Source organism: Triturus cristatus, chromosome 1_2, assembly GCF_964204655.1.
Source record: "Triturus cristatus chromosome 1_2, aTriCri1.1, whole genome shotgun sequence".
NCBI classification, from domain to species: domain Eukaryota; kingdom Metazoa; phylum Chordata; class Amphibia; order Caudata; family Salamandridae; genus Triturus; species Triturus cristatus.
Genome location: NC_140580.1, coordinates 57,122,044 through 57,145,238, shown reverse-complemented (window position 1 = coordinate 57,145,238; position 23,195 = coordinate 57,122,044). Strand labels below are relative to the sequence as shown.

Sequence of the window (23,195 nt, the reverse complement as noted above, 5' to 3'; positions counted from 1 at the left end):
ATTGGTGCTGTGCTGTGGTGGCTGTTCTGTAGATGGTGCGTGTTTCAGGGATTTTGCTGTTTCTCCATGGCTTTTCAAGTCAATGGCAGGAGTGCTTGGATTCTTGGAGTGCTGTGGTGACCCAGCTTGCTTTCTTGTTGTGTTGTCCTGTAGCTTTGGAGGAGGCCGAGTGTGTCGGTGCAGTTGGTGATCCATCAGTGGAGGTTGCTTACCACAGTGTTGGCATCTGACGTCTTTGGAGGTGGAGTGCTGGTCAGGGCAGAGGTGAGATGTTCTTCGGTGACTTTGTTCCAGCTTCTGCAGGGGAGGCGGAGCACATGGTTGTGAGAAGTGAATACAGTGGTGGTGCATCCAGAGCAGTTCCGTGGTGTAGCTCTAGGAGATGCTGTTTCCTTCTGCAAAGACGGGATTGAGTGTGTGTCCTGCTGTGTGTGTGGGGGTGGCGACAAGTTACTTCAGTCCTATCTTGGTACGGTTCTTTAGTATGGGGGTGGTGTTGGGGTCATCGTGCTTATCAGGTAGAAGTTTAGGTCTCCGAGTAGTATGTAGTCTGTGGAGGTGAGGGTGTTGGATGCAATGATGTCGGCGATGATGTCGGTGAAAGAGCATAGGGGCCAGGTGGTTTGTAGACGAGGGTTCCGCAGAGAGTAGTTTTAGGGTTGGTCTTGATCTCGAAGTGGAGATGTTCCATGGGGGGTGAGTCGTCGTGCAGGTTGGTGCATCTCATGCGGAGGGAGCTTCTGTGGATGATGGCGATGCCTCCTCCTGGGTGGGTGGGGTGGTCTTTTTTCAGGATCTTGTGTCTGTCGGGGATGGCGATTGCGATGTCGGGTCCAGAGTTGGCATTGGACTAGGTAAATGTGAGGAAGGTGACATCTGGCGTGTGAATGTTGAGGAGGTCCCAGATTTCTATAGCATGTCTTTGCAGAGATGCCACATTGAGGAAGATGCAGTTCAGTGTTTTGTGTGAGGTGGCATCTGGTGGGCCGGAGGATACTGCTGGGGTCCAGAGGTGGGTGAATGTGCAGCAGGCAGTGTTGGCAGGAGATCGGGCCTTGGTAGTTGCCCTGCATCGAGAGCTGGCAGTTGTTGCTGTGTCCGGGATTGAGAGTGTAGAGGGTGCTGAGGTTGGAACGGAGGTGGGGTTGGGGGACCAGGGTCCCTGGCACTCATCATCGTTGGGCCACAGATGGGCGCGGATAGGCGCTGACGGACTTGCCTTTGGCATGTGCTGCATGCGGCTGCAATTATGTAGGGGTCGGGGAGGGCAGTCAGCTGGGAGCGGAAGTGGGAAGGACATGCTAGAGGGGCCACGGGGGCAGCATTAGTGGGGAGCATGGGAGAAAAGGAGCAAAAAGGATCAAAATAGAAAGAGGGGCAGAAAGAGACAAAACAAGAGCAAAACAACAACAGAGCAGAAAGGGAAAGAGCAAAGAGAGCAAAGAGGGTGCAGAACAGAGCAGAACAGCAGACTAACAGAGTGTACGTCCACTGGATCACCAGGGATGAGGCGCAGACAGGAGTCTGCGGGTGGAGAAAGGCCTCAAACACCTACCTGGCATGGAAGCTCTAGGCTCAGAGGGCAGTCCCTCAATGGTGGAGCTGTGCGGGAGAGAGCAGTGGCACTGACCAGGTAGGTCAGTGGTCGTGCTCCTCTTGCTGTGCAGCGGCTGCAATTAAGTAGGGGTCGGGGGAGGGCATTCAGCTGGGGGTTGGGAGCGGAGAGGACACACTGGAGGGGGAGGGGCGATTGGGGCAGCAGCAGCGGGGAGCGCGTGAAAAAAGGAGCATTTGTGTGTGTTTGAGCTATTTGCACTGTTACCATAACCCTGCTAGCATCCACACAAACATTAAAACGATTATTAAAGAAGCTTACCTTGCTGAGTTGCACATGTGTCAACGGCAATCAGGTTTGCAACACCATTTAGATCGATCCCCTTTACAACAGCAATTATATTTGTCTTTTACTATTAAGTCACAGTTTCATTTTCTCATGACCATATTTCGTCTTTGCACATTGCACTTGTGGCCTTTCCAAAAAAGGCGGAATGGTGCGAGAACCTTATTCCCTGTCTTTGCAATAAACTTGCACAACAAAGCACCTTGCACTTTATGCTGTTTTGCACACTTTACAAAGAGCCTAGGGCACGGTATCTTACCCCAATTCTAAGAGAAATTCGCCCTTGTATCTATCAGGAGGGTTTTAATTTTTTACGCTCTTTGTCTACTGTTGCTATTTGCAGTGCTGTACTTAATTACATTAGAATTGCATTTTCAATAAGGAAACGGTATGAATTGTAAAAAGAAAAGTGTGTTTTTTAAGCAGTTTAAAAACAAATCTCTTTTACATTTTTAAAATATAGAGTTATAGAGTCATGAGTCACACTATTGTATAAACTGGACATGATAATTTTAAGCATTTTGTATGTATGTTAATTTGAACCAAATAAAGTTATCGTGACTTGACTTGACAATGTCTTTTATTTAATTGGTTTAAAAACCTGCAAGCCGACTGTAAATATGCACTCTGTGCTTATAGTAGTTGCTTACTAGAAGTAAAGCTGGCAGTAACTGCGCCTCTTTTACTACCAGCCATGCTTATCATAAGCAAGGACTATAAGTACAAAATGCATGTTTACACACCGCTTGCCGGTTTTTAAAACACATAACTAAAAGGCATTGTCATTTACAATGCCAATAGCTCAAACTCTTGCAAATGCAAGACTTATTGCATTGCAAAAGATTGTTTATTGACTGTCTTTTTAAAGGACATACTTCAAAGTTTAGCTGGCAGCTCCTTTACACTACCTGTCAACAAGAATATTTCAGTGGGATCACTAGCCAGCAGTCCTGACTTCACCCCTGGTAGTCAATGGTTCAGGGATATCACAATTTCTTAATGGGATAATTTAGTTTCATTTACAAATGTGGCTCTTCTAAATGGACGAGATCGTGAGTTTTTCAGTTGCATAAGTCTGTCTACCCGATTTTGTTGTGGACCTTAACCAGGTTTAAATTATGCTGCAGTAAGTGCTGGTATTTATAGCGCCTAAAAACAGCCGAACACTTCTCTCTGTAGCTCTCAGTGAACACTTTGTGCATGTCCGAGGGGAAATACTTCCAAACTGTCAAAGAACCTGTGCTGGAATGAGATGAATAATGAGAGTCAGAGGACCACCTCCAGTACATACAGTAGCTCAGTTGGTAAAGCGGAGGGCTGTAGGAGAGAAGCAGTGACTCTTATGTAGCTGGTTCAAATCTGCCATGGAAGACTTTTTGAACGTGTGTTTCATATAAGATGAAATGATTATAAACATGGAAAATTCTAAAGTTTCTCTTTAGTCGCCCCAGTAACGTGTCTGTGAAAGTTTTAATTTCCTTTCCGGGCAGGTTGTGGTTGGGAGGTTAGGAGACCGTACAATAGGTGGGCGGGGAGCTAATGGGGCAGAAGAGGGGTTGCAGAGACTGTAGGATGGGTGGAAAGGGAAGTAACGAGGACGTGTAACGTTTTCCTCTAACACGGCTTGCATGGGCTCAGACACCCTAATGTGGACAGTGGTGTTGGCTAAAAAGCCTGGGCTGGCAGGAGTGTCGAGCACCACATGCAGCCACTTGTAGGTGGCAAGAAAGGGACACCATGTACAGAAGTGCTGCAGGGAACCAGTGTTCCGCTCGCTGGTACTATTAAAAAAAGCAGGTGCAAGAAGAGATGCTGAACCTAGGCATGGCAATAGCAGGGAAAGCAGTAAAAAAGAACACGGAGAAAAGAAATTGAAGCAGGCTGAAACCTGGCATCCCATGAAACTTCGTGCAGCAGCTGCCTTTCGGTTCCCTTCAAGGCTCCTCCCTTTTCTTGCACAATTCGCTCAACATGGAGAGCTCTTTCTTAGCCCCCACCACTGTCTCGGATAGCAGCTTCACAGATAGAATTAGAAATAGTTGCAACTCCCAAGCCGAGCTGAGTTTCCGTTGTCAGATGTGCGCCATTTTAAAAAAACAAACAGCAGGCTGGATACACTCATTTAAAAGAAGAAGCAGCAGTTCATGCTTTCACTTTAAAGTTACCTTATAGAACATTATAAGCAAATGGTGTACAGAGCGATGATCTTTTTTTGGTGCACAGTCTATGGAAAATAAAACAGCGACCCAGGAAACAAGCATTTTTAAGTAAAAGCACTACTATAATGGTGGCTCCTAGGAGGCTGCAGCTCTTCTAAAATGGCTAGAGGGGTGAGGAATGGGACAAGAGCACCAATCACAAGGGGAGTAGGAGACACGATTTCAACAAGCCCAATCCCTTTTAAAAGAAAGCCCAAAACAAAACAAACACCATAACTAAAGAAGCCCAAGTGTCGGTGGACATGAAAAATGCAAAATAAGCTAAATAAATACAATCAACTGAGTGGGACGCACAGCAGAGGAGGTAGTACTAACACAACTGTCAAATTTAGAGAAGGTGGGAGAGAGGAAGGCTATATTTACATGTAAGCTGCTATGGTGTTGAAACTGAACACAGGCAAACAGTAACAGACCAGGAAACAAAGAAAAAAATAGTCCCCCAGATAACACATAAAGACCATAGCGGAATGAGCCATTACTTAGTCCATGCTGCCTGGAAGGAACAGAAGGTAAAAAGGAGGAACAAAGAGGCAGGACAGACCACAAGCAAGCAAGGATTTTTAAAGGACACTTAAACAAATAAATCAAAAGTAGGGGGATGGCTTTAAGCCCACAAGAGAAGTTGCAAAAGGTCTCGAATGCTTGACCTAAAAAGGAGAGCAAAAATGAGAAAGAGCAAAAAGAGAAAAAAGGTCACAGAGAGCACAGAATGCGCTTCCACTGGACCACCAGGGATGAGGCGCAGGCAGGTGCCTGCAGGTGAAGGAGGGCCTCGAACACCTACCTGGCACAGAAGCACCAGGCTCAGAGGACAGTTACTCAATGCTGGAGCTGCCCGGGGGAGAGCAGTGACTCCAACAAGTAGGTCAGTGGTCTTGCTCCTCTTGCCGCGCAGCAGACACCATTAAGTAGGCGTCGGTCAGTGGGCGGTCAGCTGTGATGCGTGAGCGGTAAAGACATCCCGGAGGGGGCACGGGGGCAGCAGCGGTGGGAAGAGAGGGAGAAACGGAGCAAGAAAAGAGAAAAACACCAAAATAGAAATAGGGGGCAAAAGAGAAATAGGGAGAGCCACAAAGAGAAAGAGCAGAAAGGGAAAGAGCAAAAAGAGAAAAGGGGCACAGAAGAGAGCGTAACAGCAGAAGAGCAGTGTGCTCTTCCACTGGACCACCAGGTATGAGGTGCCTGTGGGTGGCTGAGGGGCTCGAAAACCTACCTGGCACAGATACTCCACGCTCAAAGGGCAGTCCCTCAATGGTGGAGCTGGGCGGGGGGAGAGCAGTGACACTGACTGAGATTTTGAGCTCTACACAGGTATGAGCCAAAGCTCACAGAATTACACAATAGTACACAGGGAGACACAGATCTGTATAGGTTCTCACATGGGTACATCTTCAGAAGCCCAGCTAGCCCCATTTATATGAGAACACCTGGCCATGCCAGTTAGCACCTACCTCTGATATTAGCTGCTTCTCGGTTGCAGATTGATTCTGGTAATTGGCTGATGGGGGCTGGGGGCTGGGTCCTGTCTTGGCTGATGGTTTAGGCCTGGCTGTCTTCATTGCACGAGCATGAGCACCACCATGGTCTGAGGAGGAGAGGCACTGTGACGACGAGGTGTGGGAAAGATACAAGGGCGGACAGCACAGGACAAAATTAATTATATCAGGCACAGTCGTCATTGGTAGCGCTTTTGCTCGCTACTACAGATTGACTGCCCTGTGTGGAAACACACACTTAGAGGTGGTGTTAAATTTTGTATCTTTTAAAAAACAGCATTGAGTTCAAGTATGAAACACTGGTTGGCTCTGGGAGGCTGGAAACGAAAGTGAGTGGGTTATGCTGCCTTTCTGATTTTGTTACTGGGGGCCGACATTGCAGCACGGCCTGCAGCCAGCATCGGCAGTAACAAAACTGGCACCTACCCTTCCAGCCTGGTGTGGCTGATGTCCGGTATGGCCAGTCTGGCCCTGCTGCCCACATTTCTGTAGAAACACAAGACATTCCAGTTCAAGTTGCAGCCTTTCGGCCTCTTCTCAGCCCACTGGTCTTTCACCAAGCTCTTAAAGCCAGAGGTTGCATTACTGAAATTACACAGTGTCAGACAAGTTATACACTTTAACAACATACAAATAATGTCCCATTCCAAGCAGTTGTTACACATTCAAATTCAGTAGGAGGTTTTTCTTCACCAGTGATCGATTCTGTAATAAACTAGAAGAAATCAGTCTTGCTTATATCTCAAACAATGCAAGTTCTGGGTTTCACAATAGATTCCATAAAGTCAGCTGTTTTTTTCTTGCAAAGGATTGTCAGGTTAATGAAAAAAGAGGTTTTCCATTTGAAGATTACCCGGGAGGGTGACCCTTTTTTCCCCATCCATACAATCTTCCGTGTTTTTCTTCATTACTGAAATGGAAAATCGATTTATGGCTGTCCCCAGAGTGAGAGTCAGAGGCCAGCAGGATAGGCTGGGGGCAAGGTGTTTAGAAGTTTTCATAAAGGAAAATGTTCTCTATAACAGACTCAATATTATGTGCTAAGAGAATCTTGCAGGCTCCTTTGCCATTATTTTACTCTATCTCAGGTAAATCGCTCCTCCAAATAGACAATATCTATGCTGTCCATTACATAAACTAGGAGCCCGATCCATGAGCCTAGCATACCTAGCAAAGGAGTTCTGGCATTATTGTCTGAACAGATGAATCCTGCTTCAGGGAAATCCATCTCAGTAGCAGGTTTGGGTTCCAGATTTCTTCAGGATAATAGTGATTGGTCACTACATCAAAATGTTTTCAACAACATTCTCCACCTTTGGGGTCCAGTTCAAGTAGATGTAGTTGCTTCTTGTTTGAATTGCAGAGTTCTATGCTGCTTCAGCTGGAGACAGGATCCAGAAGCAGAAGGAAGCAGTGAAGACATTTCTGCAATGGTGGGACTTAATTCTAGTTTATGTCTTTCCTCCTTTCACAATGTTTCTCAGAACTTTGCTAGTAATCAGGAGAGACTTATTTCATCAGAAGGACGTGCACCTGCTAATCTTGTCCTTGATCATTCCTTCACTTATCATATCTCCTTGCTTATCCTACACTCACAACACTCTATAGTTTTCTCTTTTCAGGATTTTTTTTATTCAAATTAAGTCCATAAGCACAGCCATATGTATTTCAAGGGAAGTGCCCTATTCTGCAGGGCTTATAGAATCAAGAATAGAACTGTATTGTAAATCATCAAAGTTATAATGTCACAATTGATAAATTGTCCATATTCTTATAAATTGCCCCCACAGTGGTATCAGCAACTAAATCCTCAGTGACAAGACCTTATTGCTTATGGACTTTTTTTTATAATAAAAAAGATTTCTGAAAAAGGGAGAAAACTATGGAATGTTGTGAAGTTCTGATAAGCAAGGAGATATAATAAGTGAAGGAATGAACTAGGACAAGATTTGAATGTGTATCTCTTTCGAATGAAACTGAAGTAACTGTTTAGACCGCTTTGGATGGGAAGGCACTAGGCCGCACGTCCCTAAACCCCAGCTCTTTGTTCTACAGGGCTTACCTTCCTTAATATTAGTCCCCATCCTTAGTGTGGTACTTTCAACTTCTTGAGACCTATGTTGATTTTCTAAGAATTCTCCCTATCTTTCCTCATTAGACAAAGATCCTCCAGGTCACCCACATGATGCGCCAACGATATGTATGCTAGGCTAAGGCACTATTTAATCCCCACCATAACTCTCTTCATAGAGATATGGTGTAGTGAAGTCTCAACTGACATATACAATTCTGTCTAGAAGGATAAAGGCTGCACTACTGCCTGTATCCATAGTGATAGGGAGATTGCTCAATGCAGTACCGAGAACGTATTATGTACTATGAGCTGGATGAGAAGCCACCTGCAAAGGATCAATAACCTGATGGAGAAGAGTTGTACCTGGACAGCACTTTTAAGAACTTTGGAAGGAAAAGGAATGAGGCAAGTAGGTTGATGATTAGAAGTTTCAGATGGATGACATTAGCTTTTTTTTTTAAAGATGGAGACCTCTATGACATGTTTTCAGTTTACTTGGACCATTATGGAGACCAGAGGGGAAATGTAGATGTCAGAATGAGAACAATGGTATCACAACAACAGTGTAGGATAGTAAATTCTTAAGAATATTAAAGACTTTGGATTGGAATCTATTGCAATCTGATTACAACTGCTGTAATATTGAGTGTTCTTCATGGTTAGGTTATAGGTTTTAAGTATGATATGATAGGATTTACACAGCTTTATTACTTTGGAAATGTCAAATATATTTGCCTTTTCATAGGATTCTTTGATCATTGTGAGATCATCTGTGTAAAGCCAACAGGAGAAATGTCGGCAGAAGGAGATAATCATACCTTACGGAGAGAAGAAGTAGTATTGTGTTAGACAAATTAAACTGAAGTGTAAATTTATAACAAGATAATTGGTCAAGGGATATGGAACCCATGGAGCTACTGATGCACTACCAAAAGTGGAAGGAATTAGGCTAGGATGTGGACCACCAGATGAATATGGCTGCACACTACTGTGAAGATACATCAATAAGCATCATGACTTCAGGTTGAGTATTGCTTTCCATTAACGTTTCCAAAGAACAGCGGTGTAAAGCTTGAAAAGCAGAAGGAACAACAAGTTCCCTATGTTCATAGTCATACTCTCTAGAGTAGAACATAGTGAGCAAATCACTATCCAAAATGCAATAGAATATTTGGTACAATAGCAATTGCAACCATAAAGATTTCAGCAAGGCTAACCAGTATGGAGTGAAGAAAGGGTATAGCAAGCCCTTCCTTGATTAAGATGGTGATTCTCATGGTAATTCTGCCACCCATCTGACTCAGATGGCCATGTTAGGAGATATTATGGGGATGGCAGAACAGTAGTGGCGCTCTAAGTGTATTAGAGTCTACCAGTCAAATTTCTTTACAAAGATTCGGCAAATTTGTTGATCATTATTAGCGCATATCTGAAGGTGTGTTTTGAGAAGCAGGCATTATGGTAGGCAGAAGACTGCTGTTGTCATTAGCTAAAACAGGTCTGGGAGATGATGAATGAGCAGGAAATGTGGAATAGTAAGGACTGCGTACCTGACTAATTCTGTGGTCTGTCAGTAGTGAAGATAAATCAAGGGAGCTCCTCTGCATGCGATACAGTCAGGAAGCTGCAGGTGGAGCTCTAAATGGCAGGGACTGCTAACCTCTGCCTGCCATTTTGTGGAAAGCTGCATGTGGGCCTGCTTTTGTTGTGACCTTGGTGTGCCACTGGCATGGCCACACCAGCAATAGTCTTAAGAAGATGAGAAATGTAGGATCGATGTGGAGTGGTGTAAGGGAATCAGAAGCGCCTCAAATCCCAACTTGAGACCCACAAAATATAACAGACTAAAATAAGCAAAAAATAAAACCTCAATAACATAAAGAAAATTAAAAAAATGAGGGCCCCAAAAGATTATGCTAAAGTAAAAGAAAAGAAAGGGTAGAAAACTAAATGTGCAATTAATATAGAGAAAAACTGCCCAGTTTCGTTCTTTCTAGATAGCCAGAAAGCCAGTCCCGGCATTCATTTTAAGAAGGCCAGAACTCACAACTTTGATGATATTCCACAACAAGAGGTTAGCAGTCAAACATAGAGTGGGCACACAGATGATAAGAAACAGAAAACATAGCCAATGACATCAACACATATAAGAAATTCAAAACAGCCCACTGGATCACTGGCAACAGGAACCCATTTGGGGAGTTTGTGGCTCTGCAGGTGCTATGAATAAAGGTAAGGTTAGAGGGTCACATGGCCTAATGTCACATGAGAGACCCTCCTTGTGGGCCAACACGCCGCTGCACTGGACAAAAACGGTAACATGACATAACATCCTACCTGCTGTGTTGGAGAATGAAAAGAAATGTGCCCTAGTTTAAGGATATGTAAAGTCTTCTTGAAGATTCTTTGCTGTACACCCTTGCATGTGACATCCATCGTGACCTGAAGAAAATACAGAAATAAATTCAGCAGGAGAACAATTGATTTAAAAAAAATTCTCAGATGAATACAAATTTCTATAAGCCTCCACTGCATGATATTTGAAGACCTTACTTATGCCTGCATCGCTGGCGAACTCTCGGAATAGCTGTGCTTACTTAGGGGCATATCTACAAGGAGGCGATAATAAATTATCGCCGCTTTAGCGGCCGTTTTCGGCCGAAAAGCGGCGATAATTTTATCGCCTTATTAGCAAGCTCACGCTAACGCGTGAAACCTTACTTTAGCGTGGGGATTCCTAACGCCCTGCTTTGCATCTCTAATGAGAGGCAAAGTGGGCGTTCCTGACCTGACATGATAGGAGAAATGTCGCTAAGCGACATTTCTCCTATCATCAAACCCCATGCTATGAAGCATAGCGGCAGGAAAAGTAGCGATAAACCCTGTTATCGGTACTTTCCTTACGCCTGCTTCAGGACTGACTTACCATGATATCCTATGGAAGGTGGATATCATGGCTAAGTTTGTGAGTCCCTATCAACAAGCTAACGTGAGATTATCGCTGGGTTTCCAGTGATAATTTCACGTTAGGCATTTAGCGTGAGGATTTTTATTGCTTTTGAGATAAGCGTTGCTAATAGCACGCTATCTCAGCGATAAAAATCCACGCTAGCCGGCGATAATTATCCTAGCGCTAAGTGCGCTTAGCGATAATTATCGCCGGTTGTTGTTGATATGCCCCCAAGTATGTGCATCGCACAGAACTGGTGCAGGCCTAACCTGTTCTGACGTATATGGATGGGTTTATGGTTGGGCCCAGGATGCAGTCTTATGTGCAGTTATGAAGTGAGAATTACTTGGACTCCTACATGTGATGTCGACTGTGCACCTAACACTGCCATCCATAGTCTTGCTTTGGGAGTTGACAGAATGGGCTGTATGATACATACCCCTTAGTGAAGAACGCAGCAAGCTGTACACCTGTGAAAAACCTCCCCTTCGCTATGCCTTAGTGCACATACATCATAGTGGTATAGCTTTAAAAGTTGTTTGCGTGTGACAGCGATATCTGAAGGCCCTGGCATTCATATAGGCAGATTTGCGTAGACTTCAGTTCAAAACACCCAACTTCCAAAAACCATACTCTACATGCGTCCCTTGCACAGTTTACATTTGGTATTCTGGATGGTAGCCGACCTTGTACTGTAATGCTTTGGTACAAGGGAACAATTTAGATTTGATTGCAACATGGTTCCGATACTGAATGGCGTGGAGTGAGTATTTCAAAGGAGTAACGTGACTGTATTCGTAATGTAAATGATGTAGTGTGTAGTGAACGTCTGCACTTAAACCGAGTGGATGTTTACTGTCACAGGAACTAATGATGTAGTTATGTGATCACAGCTGTAATTTTCAAGTTGGCAGAGTGCAGCTAAGATGGAAAGCAGCTGACTTGGATTTCATTCTGATTCTCACCACGAGCCCCTGCTGGCGCGCAGATGGTAATTTATTTTATTATTCAGGATGCTTTTGTACAGAGTCTTGAAATTTATGACACGGCCAACTCTATTATAAGGTCTTTTTACCATTAGCTAAAACCACCTTTTCCAATGACCAAGGTGTCCCGTGGGGATGACAACTCCTGGAGATAGGTGATCAAAATAGTGATATTATAAAATACATAACATGCAACTGTTTAAAACAGTAGGAAGAATTGACTAGACTGGAAGCATTAGTGTGAACACGAAATGCCCCCAATGATTCTTGACAGCAGTATTTGACTCATCTTCCTCCTTGTTTGTAAAACATATTACCAGTTTTTCCAAGAAGTAACTTGGAAAGATAAGTAATCTTGGACTTGAGATAATAGTTTATAAATTAGAGTACGAGGACCACTATCTTTTAGTGTAATATATGTCTGTAGGCAAACAAACCAGGGGCTTTCTCAAGGCTAAATAGTGGCTGTAACATCAAAGATTATGCCAGGTATATATACTTATAATGGTTCTGTAATAACGAGAATATATCTAAGGGAACAAGAAGCAAAGCAAAGATTTGGACACGAAGGCTTCACTCACACTTTGTGGCATGCTTCATCATCGACCAGTCCATCCCACCATATTAAGATGATACCAACATGGTGGTCTCAACCTTCTTGTGAGGGAGATCAAAATAAATGTTGTCTGGTCATTTAAGGGGTCCAGAGATCTTGTAAAACAGCATCTGCGTATACCCAAAGGTTTCATTTATTTCGGGTACACAGTGCTGGATTAAAATAAACAGGGTGATGTTATTGAGAGACTATCTCTTGAAGTTCCTTTCTATTTGTCAAAAGCCAACATGTTCTAGCCTCTGATCCCTTGGGATCTAGGGCCTTCGTCAGGGCAGTCCAATATTCCCCTACTGTCTGTCCTTAAGAGCTATTTTTTACATGCAGGTAAGAGTAGTTCTCACCCACCCATACTGCATTTTTAACCATTCAGCTTTCATCCTAGGAGCCTCCAAGAAAATCCCCCGTGGGCCAAGTGGGGCTCCAGAATCTCTACAGACATCCATGATCCCAATTTAAGACAAGTTACCTTTAACTTTTTTGGACTCCTACTCACTGGCCAGCACCTGCTGGTAATCAGTGAGGAATGTCCCAGGAGTCCCAAAGTAATGTCTGTGGCTGTGCCCAGCACTTTGTCAGATGTCACAATGTGTGCACTGAACAAAGTATTTTCATCATTTGGCATCCCAGAGTGTGTAAAGTCAGACAATAGAGTTCAAAGATTTTGCAAAAGAAGGTAGGTTTTAAGTATAAAAAAATTCACACCCTAGTGGCAGCAGGCCAGTATTGTGGTCGAAGGTTTTAAGGCCACTTTGAAGAAAGCTATGCAAGTTGCTAAGGTCTCTCGCCAGTCACTATCTGTGCCAGACACTTCATAACTACAGAGACATTCCTCATGGCATCACGGCTGTCTCTGAACTGATGTTTAGGTGCAATATCTACATGGCCATTCCACATCACTGGGAGGCTAGCAGTCCTGCGTATCGCAAGTGGTGTGACACAGAGATGCTCTGGCCAAGAGTCAGATGAAGCAATATGAAGACAAATGATGATTGGCCCAGGTCTCCCACTTGCAGCAAGGTACTAACTAACCAAGTCACGAAGTAATCAGAAACAAGGTTCGAACTTTGAAACCGCAGCCGTACATGATCATTTACATAAATGGCTCCAGAACCACCCATCTGAAGGGATGGACAAACCATTACTCCAAACTAATCATACTTCAAGACCTTACAGGGTGATGAGCATGAAACATAAAGCCTGATGAGGATCAGGCCCTGGTTCTATAGAGGGGTTTGCACCTGCTGTGATGAATAGTCCTGCTTTTGATTTCCAAACACTCAACCAAGCCCTCGCTCTCCACCATTTGATCAATTGACGTATCAGTGACCACCTTTTTCCACATTAACTACCTCAAAGGGTGCCCTGCACACCACTGCCTGCCTCATGAAAACTATTAAAGCCGTATGGACACACCATATATAAACCGAAGGTACTGCATTAACTTCCACATCTTTAAAGCCTACAATATTAACAAACAAGCGGCATTAATTAGTGTTGGTTAATACTCAAACCACACCAGGTGGTCAATGCAACACAGTGGGGCGATTCACAAAATTGTTTAATACTATGAGGCACAGCACTAAGTGAGTAATCTTTTATGTACTTTTACACCCTTTTATAATTCGGCACCGGAAACGTCCAACTCCCTAAAGTAAAGGTGCAAAGAAGGTACAGACCCTTCTATTTGGGATAATCGTGTGTGTGTGTGTGTGTGTATATATATATATATATATATATATATATATATATATATATATATATATTGCCATATTATTTCAATTTTCCACATTTTAGAAGTTTCAAGGCGAATTTACCGAGGCATGTAAGAGTACGTGAAAGATTTCTACTAGAGAACAACTTTACATATTCCAAAATACCTTTGTAAATATTCCTTATTCAGTCCAGACTAGCAGGGCTTGAAATAAAGATGAGCAAAAATCAGAGAGCAAGGAGTCAGTGTGTACCCCTTAGTGTATCGAGGATCCACAAAAACACGCCATGATACATTGGTTTGTGGCACTACAAAATAGTACTGGCCGCAGGGAAAATATGGAGTAAAATAACACACCACATACAAATACTTAATATGGAATAATATGCTGAGCAAATTAGTACAAGCAAAAAAACTCGGGTCAGAAGCCTTAAAGATAAGAAAACATCTTTTTCACTTCATTAGAGAATAAAAATCCTACCAAAAGAACCGTTTGAGATCAACAAATTTGAAAATAGAATACAATGTGAAAATAAGGCCACAACTGCATAAATACAGCAAATTAGCACATGTTTAATATTACATTTACTAATCCAGTTCATGTAATCTGACTCCGAACCATAAATATCATAGAGAATCTTTTAGGGGTGCGTTTCTGCCATTTTGCAGCACCTCAGTTGGGAATCGCATTTTTTGTGTCGTTTAGACTTGGAGTTAAAGAGTCATTCTCTGTCAACATGAGGAACCCCTGTTAAAGGCTTGGAATCTGCGGTGCATTGCCAACCACTTGCATAACAAACAAAAGCATTTTTTTGTCTGTATAGTTAAATTCCATGCAGGCACTCTGTGCTAACACACACACACAACAAACATGAGGTCACACAATGCCTCTTCACTGGAAAGATGCTCCACTTACTGTATTTTAGAAACATCTCGAACATTCAGGGTCAAGTCGGAAGCAGAAGTCGTTGAAGTAGAAGATAAGAGGATTCTGTGTAAATAGATAATATAACAGATGTAGCTGAATGGAGCATTCAATGTGGTGCCATACAACAAGCCATTTATAAAATTAAGGACCACCCTTGGGAAAGACCGAGACAGTACTTTGTTACATATTTTCCTCAGTTTCCCATGACACTGCTGGTGTTAAGGGCATTGAAGATATTGGGATATAATTGTCTAGAGTGAGCATCAGGCTGTGAAATCTTGTAATAGACGTTCAAGCAGACGCATTTCCATTGTGACAGCTGGGAGCCAGCTTGAACCATTAATCTCCACACTGAGAGTCAGAGACCCTAACCAAGGGCCTTGGTTGAGCCACATCACATGTGGGTGGCAACTCAGTCTAAACTATTCACCTCTAATGTTGCCCTGCCTCTCCCCGGACCATAACCAGGGTCATAGTATTAAAGGATGCCACCACAGAAGCCTTCTTTTGAAAGAGGTTTGAAGAATGAAATAATAATCTAGGAAGTGTGTAAAGGTTTTCCCTTTTCTAATTCTGAAATCCAATTATACCCAATCCCGTAGACTATGGGGCAGATTTACAAGCCGCTTGCGCCACTTTTGCGCCGCCGTGTCACTTCTGTGACGCAGCGGTGGTGTAAAGCTAGCGCCATGCTGAGACGGAAATACAATGTGACGCATCTAGGGAGATGCGTCACGTTGGTAAACCCTGCGCCACATGAAACCTGTGTCAGGTTTCATGTGGGTGTTCCGGCACAGGGTGGGCGTTTCCTTGCAGGAACGCCTCGGAAAAGTGCCTGAGTGAAATCTACAAGATTTCACTCAGTCACTTTTCCGACGCCGCTGCGTCAAAACCTTACGCCTACTTGAAGCAGGCGTAAGGCTTGACGCACCATAGGGCAGCTTGGCTTGGTTTGAACAGTGCTGGAGTTGCGTCGCGCCCGCAACATGACTCCAGCACTGCGCCAACCTTACGCTGGCAGATGCGACACACATCTGCATTTCCTTGCCCAATGGCACGCCGCATTGTAAATGCAGCACATGCCTGGTGGCGCAAGGATTGTAATGTGTGTCGCAAGTTTCCTGGCGCATACCTGCTGATTTGCAGGGATGCGCCAGGAATTGTAAATCTGACCCTATGTGTCCTATTAAAAGTGAACTCCGAATTGCTGTTTCATCTTTGGGCGAAGGTTCACCCAGTTTGAAAGCTGCCGATGAGTAAGGGTCAATGATGCTTGTCCCTTAGGACACATACAACAGAATTCATCAAAGCCACTACCCATGTGATGCCATTAAATGGAAGGTAACCATTTACAGTCATTGAACTTAATAATTACTAAATAGTGACTTATGAATATGTACTATGTCTAATTTGGAAATATTTTGTCTGCATTCGATTCTCAATAAGATGTCATGGGTCGGGATGCTTTCGCATTATGAGCAAATAATAACGTTAAATAGATAAATATTCATGTTTTGAAATACAGAGGAAATAACACACCATCAACGATTGGTGTGAAGGTCCAAAGTTTCAATTGGTGCTATATTCAATAAAATGTTTTGGACAGAAAATTAGATATCACTAGATATTTCAGTGAATTGGATATTAAATAATAACACTGGTGATATCACCACCAAGTATGGTTTAGGAGTGCAAGCCACATGCTTGATGACTGCTGAAGATCGACAAAGTGAATTAACAAAAGTGCATAAAACATGTTCATAAACACTGAAATCTCTCCAATTTGCTTCGTCAATAAATGTCCTGGGGACTGGGCATAAAATTAAACTTGGTGGTGCAAGGAAGCATGGAGCAGAATAAAAGTAAATTGAGGAAGACAGATACATTCTGATGTAGATTTAAGGCGCTTCCAAAAAAGCAAGGAGGTAACATGTGAGGAAAGGCTAGAGGCTAGATTTATCAGAACTCATGCAGCATCGGATTGTATGAAAAAAACGCGCAGTGTTTCACTATTTTAATTTCCAAGGGCAGCACCATATTTAGTATGCATTGTGCCATAGCACGAAAATGGAATTGGGACAAATGGGGAATTACCTATAGAGAAACACGAGAAGGTAGGCAAATAAGACTATATGATAGGGAAGGAGGCTCCCCAAAGTCCAAAGGTCAAAAGTACATATTGTCAAAGGATGTGGCTGCACATTCTACACACCCAAAGCATAAAGTTATATAAGAATCTTTTTTACACATTTCAAGGAAAACATAACAGCAAATGCATAACTTGTTTCCAAAACAGTATGACAGTCTCTTTATCGAACAAATATTCAGAAGCCAAAATTATTGTAATCGTTCAGTATAAATTAAGAAGCACAGGTGTTGAAAATGTATAAAAAACTATAAACTTTCATGTTATCTGAATTGAGCTACAGGCTCTGCAAAGAGAGAAAGAGTAGGTGAAAGAGCCCCTTCTTCAAATATGTTTAATGATACTTCAAATAGAAATATTGACTATGTCAAGAAGTATAGGACTCTTGAAACCATAAACAGTTTATTTGTAAATAAAACACCTAATTCATTGATTTAAGTGAACTTTCTCAGTACCACTAAGGGCTCTTCAAGTGTCAGAAAAGTTCTTCTTGGCCCATGAATTGTTTTTCGTAAACCCCACAACAGTAGCATGTAAAGACTAGAACTGGGCGTGAAATTTTGCACCATTCACAGAGTTTTGCGGATTTTTTTCCCACTCCGATCAGTGCACGGAGTTCTAAAAAAACTCTGAGGAGCAGAGTTTTTTCCTCGCTAGCCAACGTTAAGTTGGCGGGTGCAAGCAAGGAAAATCTAACTGCAGGCCACCATCCGGTGAGATTTGTTGTGTTGAGAAACCTTCTGTTTGTATTAAGGAAGCTGCTGCTCAGTTAGAACATCTACTCGAGTGGCAGAAAGAAGCAGTGACCTCTTGTGCTGTGTGTGGTGCAGTTCGTGCTGATTTTACATTGCAGGACACCCGTTGCTAAAAACTCAGCACGAATGGTGCGACTTAACGCACACCGCCGCTTGTGGAACTCTACATAGCGTGAAGGATGTAGTGAAATCCTCCAATGACGATGACTGCAATCAGGTAAGATACATTTCTTTATTTCGACAAACCCCAGGTCAGCCAGCTCCAGCTGCTCTGCCTTCAAAACTCCCTCCACATTCCTATTCCAACACGAACTGCAATCCCTCGCGTGAAGCGTTCTAAGAACGCGAGGGATTGTAGATTACAAATCACCAACATATGTCTTCATTTTATAACAATGACATGAAATGTAATAAACATACCAAAGAAAAAACAGTGCACCAGTTGGTGCAACAACTATATACAAGATTGCATATTTTGAACAAGACACTTAGGGGCCGATTCCGATCCGGGTCGGACAGCCATCCAAGGGCTGACCGTAGCATTTTCATACAACCTACTCGTTCCCGGAGCCGGTCCATCCGGACGAGGAAGTACGATGCGCAAATGTGCCCAAATCCCGATCGACACGTTCACAACGAAACAAGCAACATTTTCCGTACGAGCCGGAACCAGAAACTCAGAAAAAGAGCCATCCGGAAGCATTCAAACAGCAGTTTCCGGCTGGGCAAGTATGATGTGTACTTCCAGCGAGCCGGACTGGTCGCCACTTACTGCATGTCTCAGCCTCCGGAACAGCAGTATCTCCGTGTCGAATCGCGCAACAACACGATCCACGGCTATGAGACGAACAAACCATGTATCCAATTGCGCATGTCATCCCTGTACTGTACGTCTACGACCGAAACAACAACAGGAATCGACGCGTACCGCGCAGGCGGTATGTCCGACACCCATAGGGTGTAGATAGCTATAATTGCCAGCAGTCTCAACCCACAGGGTCCCATACTATAGGGGGGTGTATGCCTATCGCAACCAGCAGTCTCATACTATAGGGGGGTGTATGCCTATCTCTACCAGCAGTCCCATACTATAGGGGAGTGTATGCCTATCACTACCAGCATCACTTAACCCAAAAGGAGGTGTATGCCTATCACTACCAGCAGTCTCATAGTATAGGAGGGTGTATGCCTATCACTACCAGCATCACTTAACCCAAAGGAGGGTGTATGCCTATCACTACCAGCATCACTTAACCCAAAGGGGGGTGTATGCCTATCCCTACCAGCAGTCCCATACTATAGGGGGTGTATGCCTACCACTACCAGCAGTCTCATACTATAGGAGGGTGTATGCCTATCACTACCAGCAGTCTCATACTATAGGGGGGGTGTATGCTCATCACTACCAGTAGTCCCATACTATAGTGGGGTGGATGCTTATCGCTACCAGCAGTCTCATACTATAGGGGGGTGTATGCTCATCACTACCAGTTGTCCCATACTATAGGGGGGTGGATGCTTATCACTACCAGCAGTCTCATACTATAAGGGGTTGTATGTTCATCACTACCAGCAGTCCCTACTCCTAGTGGTTGATGGCTAACACCCCTAACATTCCCACCCATAGGGGTTGTAGGCCAAACAACCCCCCCTACCTTCATGGCAAGATTGTGTAATGTGTAGGAACTGCCTGCAACAGTGACACTGAAAAGGAACACACACTGTAACTCCCATCACAGTTGTGACCAGAAGGTGAATGTGGCGCCCAAACACCAAGCATGTTGAGTAAAAGTGTGTTAATGTGGTTTAACCACCACGCACTCCAGAGACCAAAATGTGAGTCTCGGGCCCAAAACACCAGCCTAACATGAACATTGTGGTAATGGTGATTAATACCCCCCACTCCAGTAACATAAATCTCAGTGTGTGGTCCAAAACTCCAGCCTATCATGATCATTGTCACAATGGGCTTTAACCCCACCTCACTACAGTGACCAATAGGTGATTGCGGGCCCAAATTCCCAAACAACTAAAAACCAACATGTATGATTCCTGGACGTAACATCACAAGCAATGTAGTGGCAAAGTAGTGGTTGGGTTGCAAACAAACATCGATCGGTTGAGTGTAAGATTTATGTTGACTAAAGATCCTCTACCATGTGCAGAGAAGCCTTGCACATGGCCATAGTGACCAATTACACAATTTGAGTAGTGACCATCAAAATGCATTCACACATATGCACACCAACAGACACACATACTAAGGAATCCTATGTAGACTTCATCTTTTTGGTGATCAAGACCCATACCATGGCAGCAATGGGACACACAAACCATGATGAATGTGCAGACTGATGAGGTAGGAGTCCCAGGGACAGCATGAAGAAGCATTCAACCAACTTTTTGCCAATGGCCCACAAAAGCTATACCATTGCATGGGTGCAGATGCACAAACACAACCAGTCTGCTTCACACTGCATATTAAACACAACTTGTGTGTGTCTCTCCTTGTACCCAGGCTAGCACGATACACATGAAGTGGGGCCGATCTCCAATGAGACATATGTGTACACAGTGCAACCTAGAAGTTTGACAGGAATTGTGGACCTCTGTGGGCAATCAGGCATTGTCAGATGAGTGGATTCACAACAGACTCATGTGACTTAAGCTGCCTGGAACAGCAATCAACCCAGCAAGACACAGACCCACTCCATTCAGTACCCACAAGGACCCTACATTGTGGTGACAGAAGCCTGCATGATAATCCCTCTGTCATGAATTTTTTCTATGTAACCCATACTGTGGAGCACAGTCACATCTGCGCTCCTTGTTCATGTTGAGACAGACCAACTTACATCACACTCACACAGAAAACTCCCTGGCCATGGCCCGTAATTTAAGGTCACTATGTAGGTAGGGGCCTGGACATGAGAGAACTCACATATGCCCACTCTCAACAGCACACACCTTGATCTGCATCAATGTGCATCAGCTAAGCCCACATGGACTGGTGACATTGCACATGCACCTGTGACAATCCCAGGGGTGGAGGGAGGATCCAAGGTGAACAAACACATCACACAGGGCCAGTCAACAACCCTTGTGAATGTTATCCACACTGCAGAGTATGAGTTACATGTGCGTGATGTGAAACTTTCCTGACACATTAGGATCCCTGTCACAGTCCCAGAACAATGAAGAGCCCTAGAAGACCCCCAAAGAACACATGTTGACATCTTATGACATTGAAGGCTAGTATCTGATGAGTGTGAGCAGTAACACATACATACAAGTGACCCTGTCACATAAAGACACCACATAGTGACAACCTGATGTGTGAAGCACAAATGTGCCGTTGTGAATCTTGAATATGTCTCATGTGTGTTTGCCCACGTTCCAGGCTCTTACATCAAGCTGAGCCATGGATCACACCCGAATGATCAGTAGTCCACCATGCACCTACATCACAGAAAACAAACTACAAAGGCGGTGGATAAACACTGGACAAATCAGCAAGCCTCACAAACAGGAACATCTGCAGGGAATATAGGCTGTGTAGAAACAGGGAAGGTTACCCAGAGAGACATGCTCACATAACACACCACATGGGCCCAGTCAATGTCATGGAACAACACACTGTCATGAGGTGACTCCACTCATGTGTAAGGTTAGCTTTGTCAAACGTTGTCTGTGTAGGGCTAAGTCATGTCAGCATTAAATTTGGTCACTGACACACCAATTACGACAGCCTGAAGCCCAGGTCACATCAGCCTGTGCCCAGGAGTGACTCTTAAGTCCTCTGCACTACATCAGAACACATGTCCAGGATGTTGCACTGGAGACACACATCACTTGTCCAGAATTGAAGTCAAAATCTGCATGTCCAGTGTAGATGGGCCCATAGTCTGGAAAAAAGTACAATGGGCACGATTCTGAGCACAAGATATTTTCAACAGTGGAAGCCAAAGACAAGACATTGTGAAAAGAAGGTGACACTCATTGTACCAAGTACTTGGGATCATGACTACCTCAATCCTCAGCAAAGGATGACATGGCTACATGGCTACATACTGTAATAGGACACATCTACCATGGACCACATGCAGTCCATCCCATCCCCAAATCACTTATTTAAGATGAAAAATATAGCAACAGCAACCGAATGACACTCATCAGCAACATCATGTACATAAAATGCAGAACTTGTGAAAATAAGAATTTCTGCTTTATTCAGCTTCAGAAAAATGATCAGTTACATGTTACGATGTACAATCCAAAGGCCAATAGCCAGTCCATTGCAAATGTTTGTTTTTGTATGACATAGGACTACTCGTCACACAATGCTTGCCTGCACTGCTACAGCCAGGGGACATCTCCCCTTGGAGGAGCATGCATAGGGGCAGTCCTTGCACCACAGGGACAGGATCAGGGCATAGCAGTAGGGGGCAGTGTGGGTGTGGTGGGTGCAGGAGTGTCAGTGGCCACTGCAGTAGATGTGTCCAATACAGTGGGCGCCATCACCACTGCAGTGCCCAAGTCAGACAGAGTGGAAGGGGTCTCCACTGCAGTGTCAATGTCCAAAGGCGTTGTCTGGGGCTCAGATGAAGTGTGAGGGTCAGATGGGGGGACACGGTCTCCACAGCAGTTGTAGTAATAGGCTGAGGGGGTGAGGATGGGGTGGAAGTGCATGTGGAAGGGGGGAGGGCCTAATCAACTTGGGGATGTTGTACATGTGTGTGGGTGGACCAGGGACAGGGTGTAGATTTGGAACCCAAGGAGTGGTGGCCTGGGTGCTGGATGATGAAGACCGTGTGGTAGAAGTGTGGGAGTGTGGTGGTGTCTTGCTCTTCCTGGTCCTGGGTGATTTGCGTGTGGGTGCCTCAGTGTCTCTGCTTTTGGGTGAGTGTGTGCGGGGGTGGGGGGTCTACCCTCTGGGTGTGGTGGCTTCCTCTTCCCCTTGTGAGTTGGACCTGATGTATCTGTGGGGAAGAGGCCATGCTCACAGAGGAAGAACTTCTGGAAAGGGGGATTGCAGGCGAGTCAACGGAAGGGGTTTTGGAGGGAGAGGTATCTGAGGACTACGGAGTGGTCGTGGATGCCTGTCTGTGTGTATGTAACCTATCCCCTGTGTGGGTACCATCAGGTGAGCAGTCTATATATCGACTTTTAAATATCGAGGGACATAAATATCGAGTCAAAAATATCTACTGTACAAAATATCGAAATAGATAATATCGATGTGCAAAATATCGATTTTTTTTTTTTTATTATATGTCGATGTAAGTAATATCGTTAGTAATAATATCGACATGTGAAAATATCGTTATTGTGTGTTTAGTAAATATTTTGAAGTTGTTTGTATAAATAGTTAAAATGTATATAATATGAGAAATATTTTTTTTGTTTTAGGGGCG

At 44.0% G+C, this 23,195-nt stretch overlaps 1 protein-coding gene across 1 annotated transcript in view; it reads right to left on the bottom strand.

Annotated features, from left to right (window-relative positions):
* Window positions 1–3,882, bottom strand: part of LOC146866767 (olfactory receptor 5V1-like) — a 53,517-nt gene extending 49,635 nt beyond the window's left edge. The window contains exon 1 of the mRNA XM_085614512.1: window positions 3,789–3,882. The gene's annotated coding sequence lies outside the window, so the exon portion shown is untranslated. The remainder of the gene's footprint in view (window positions 1–3,788) is intronic.
* Window positions 3,883–23,195: the final 19,313 nt, after the last annotated feature.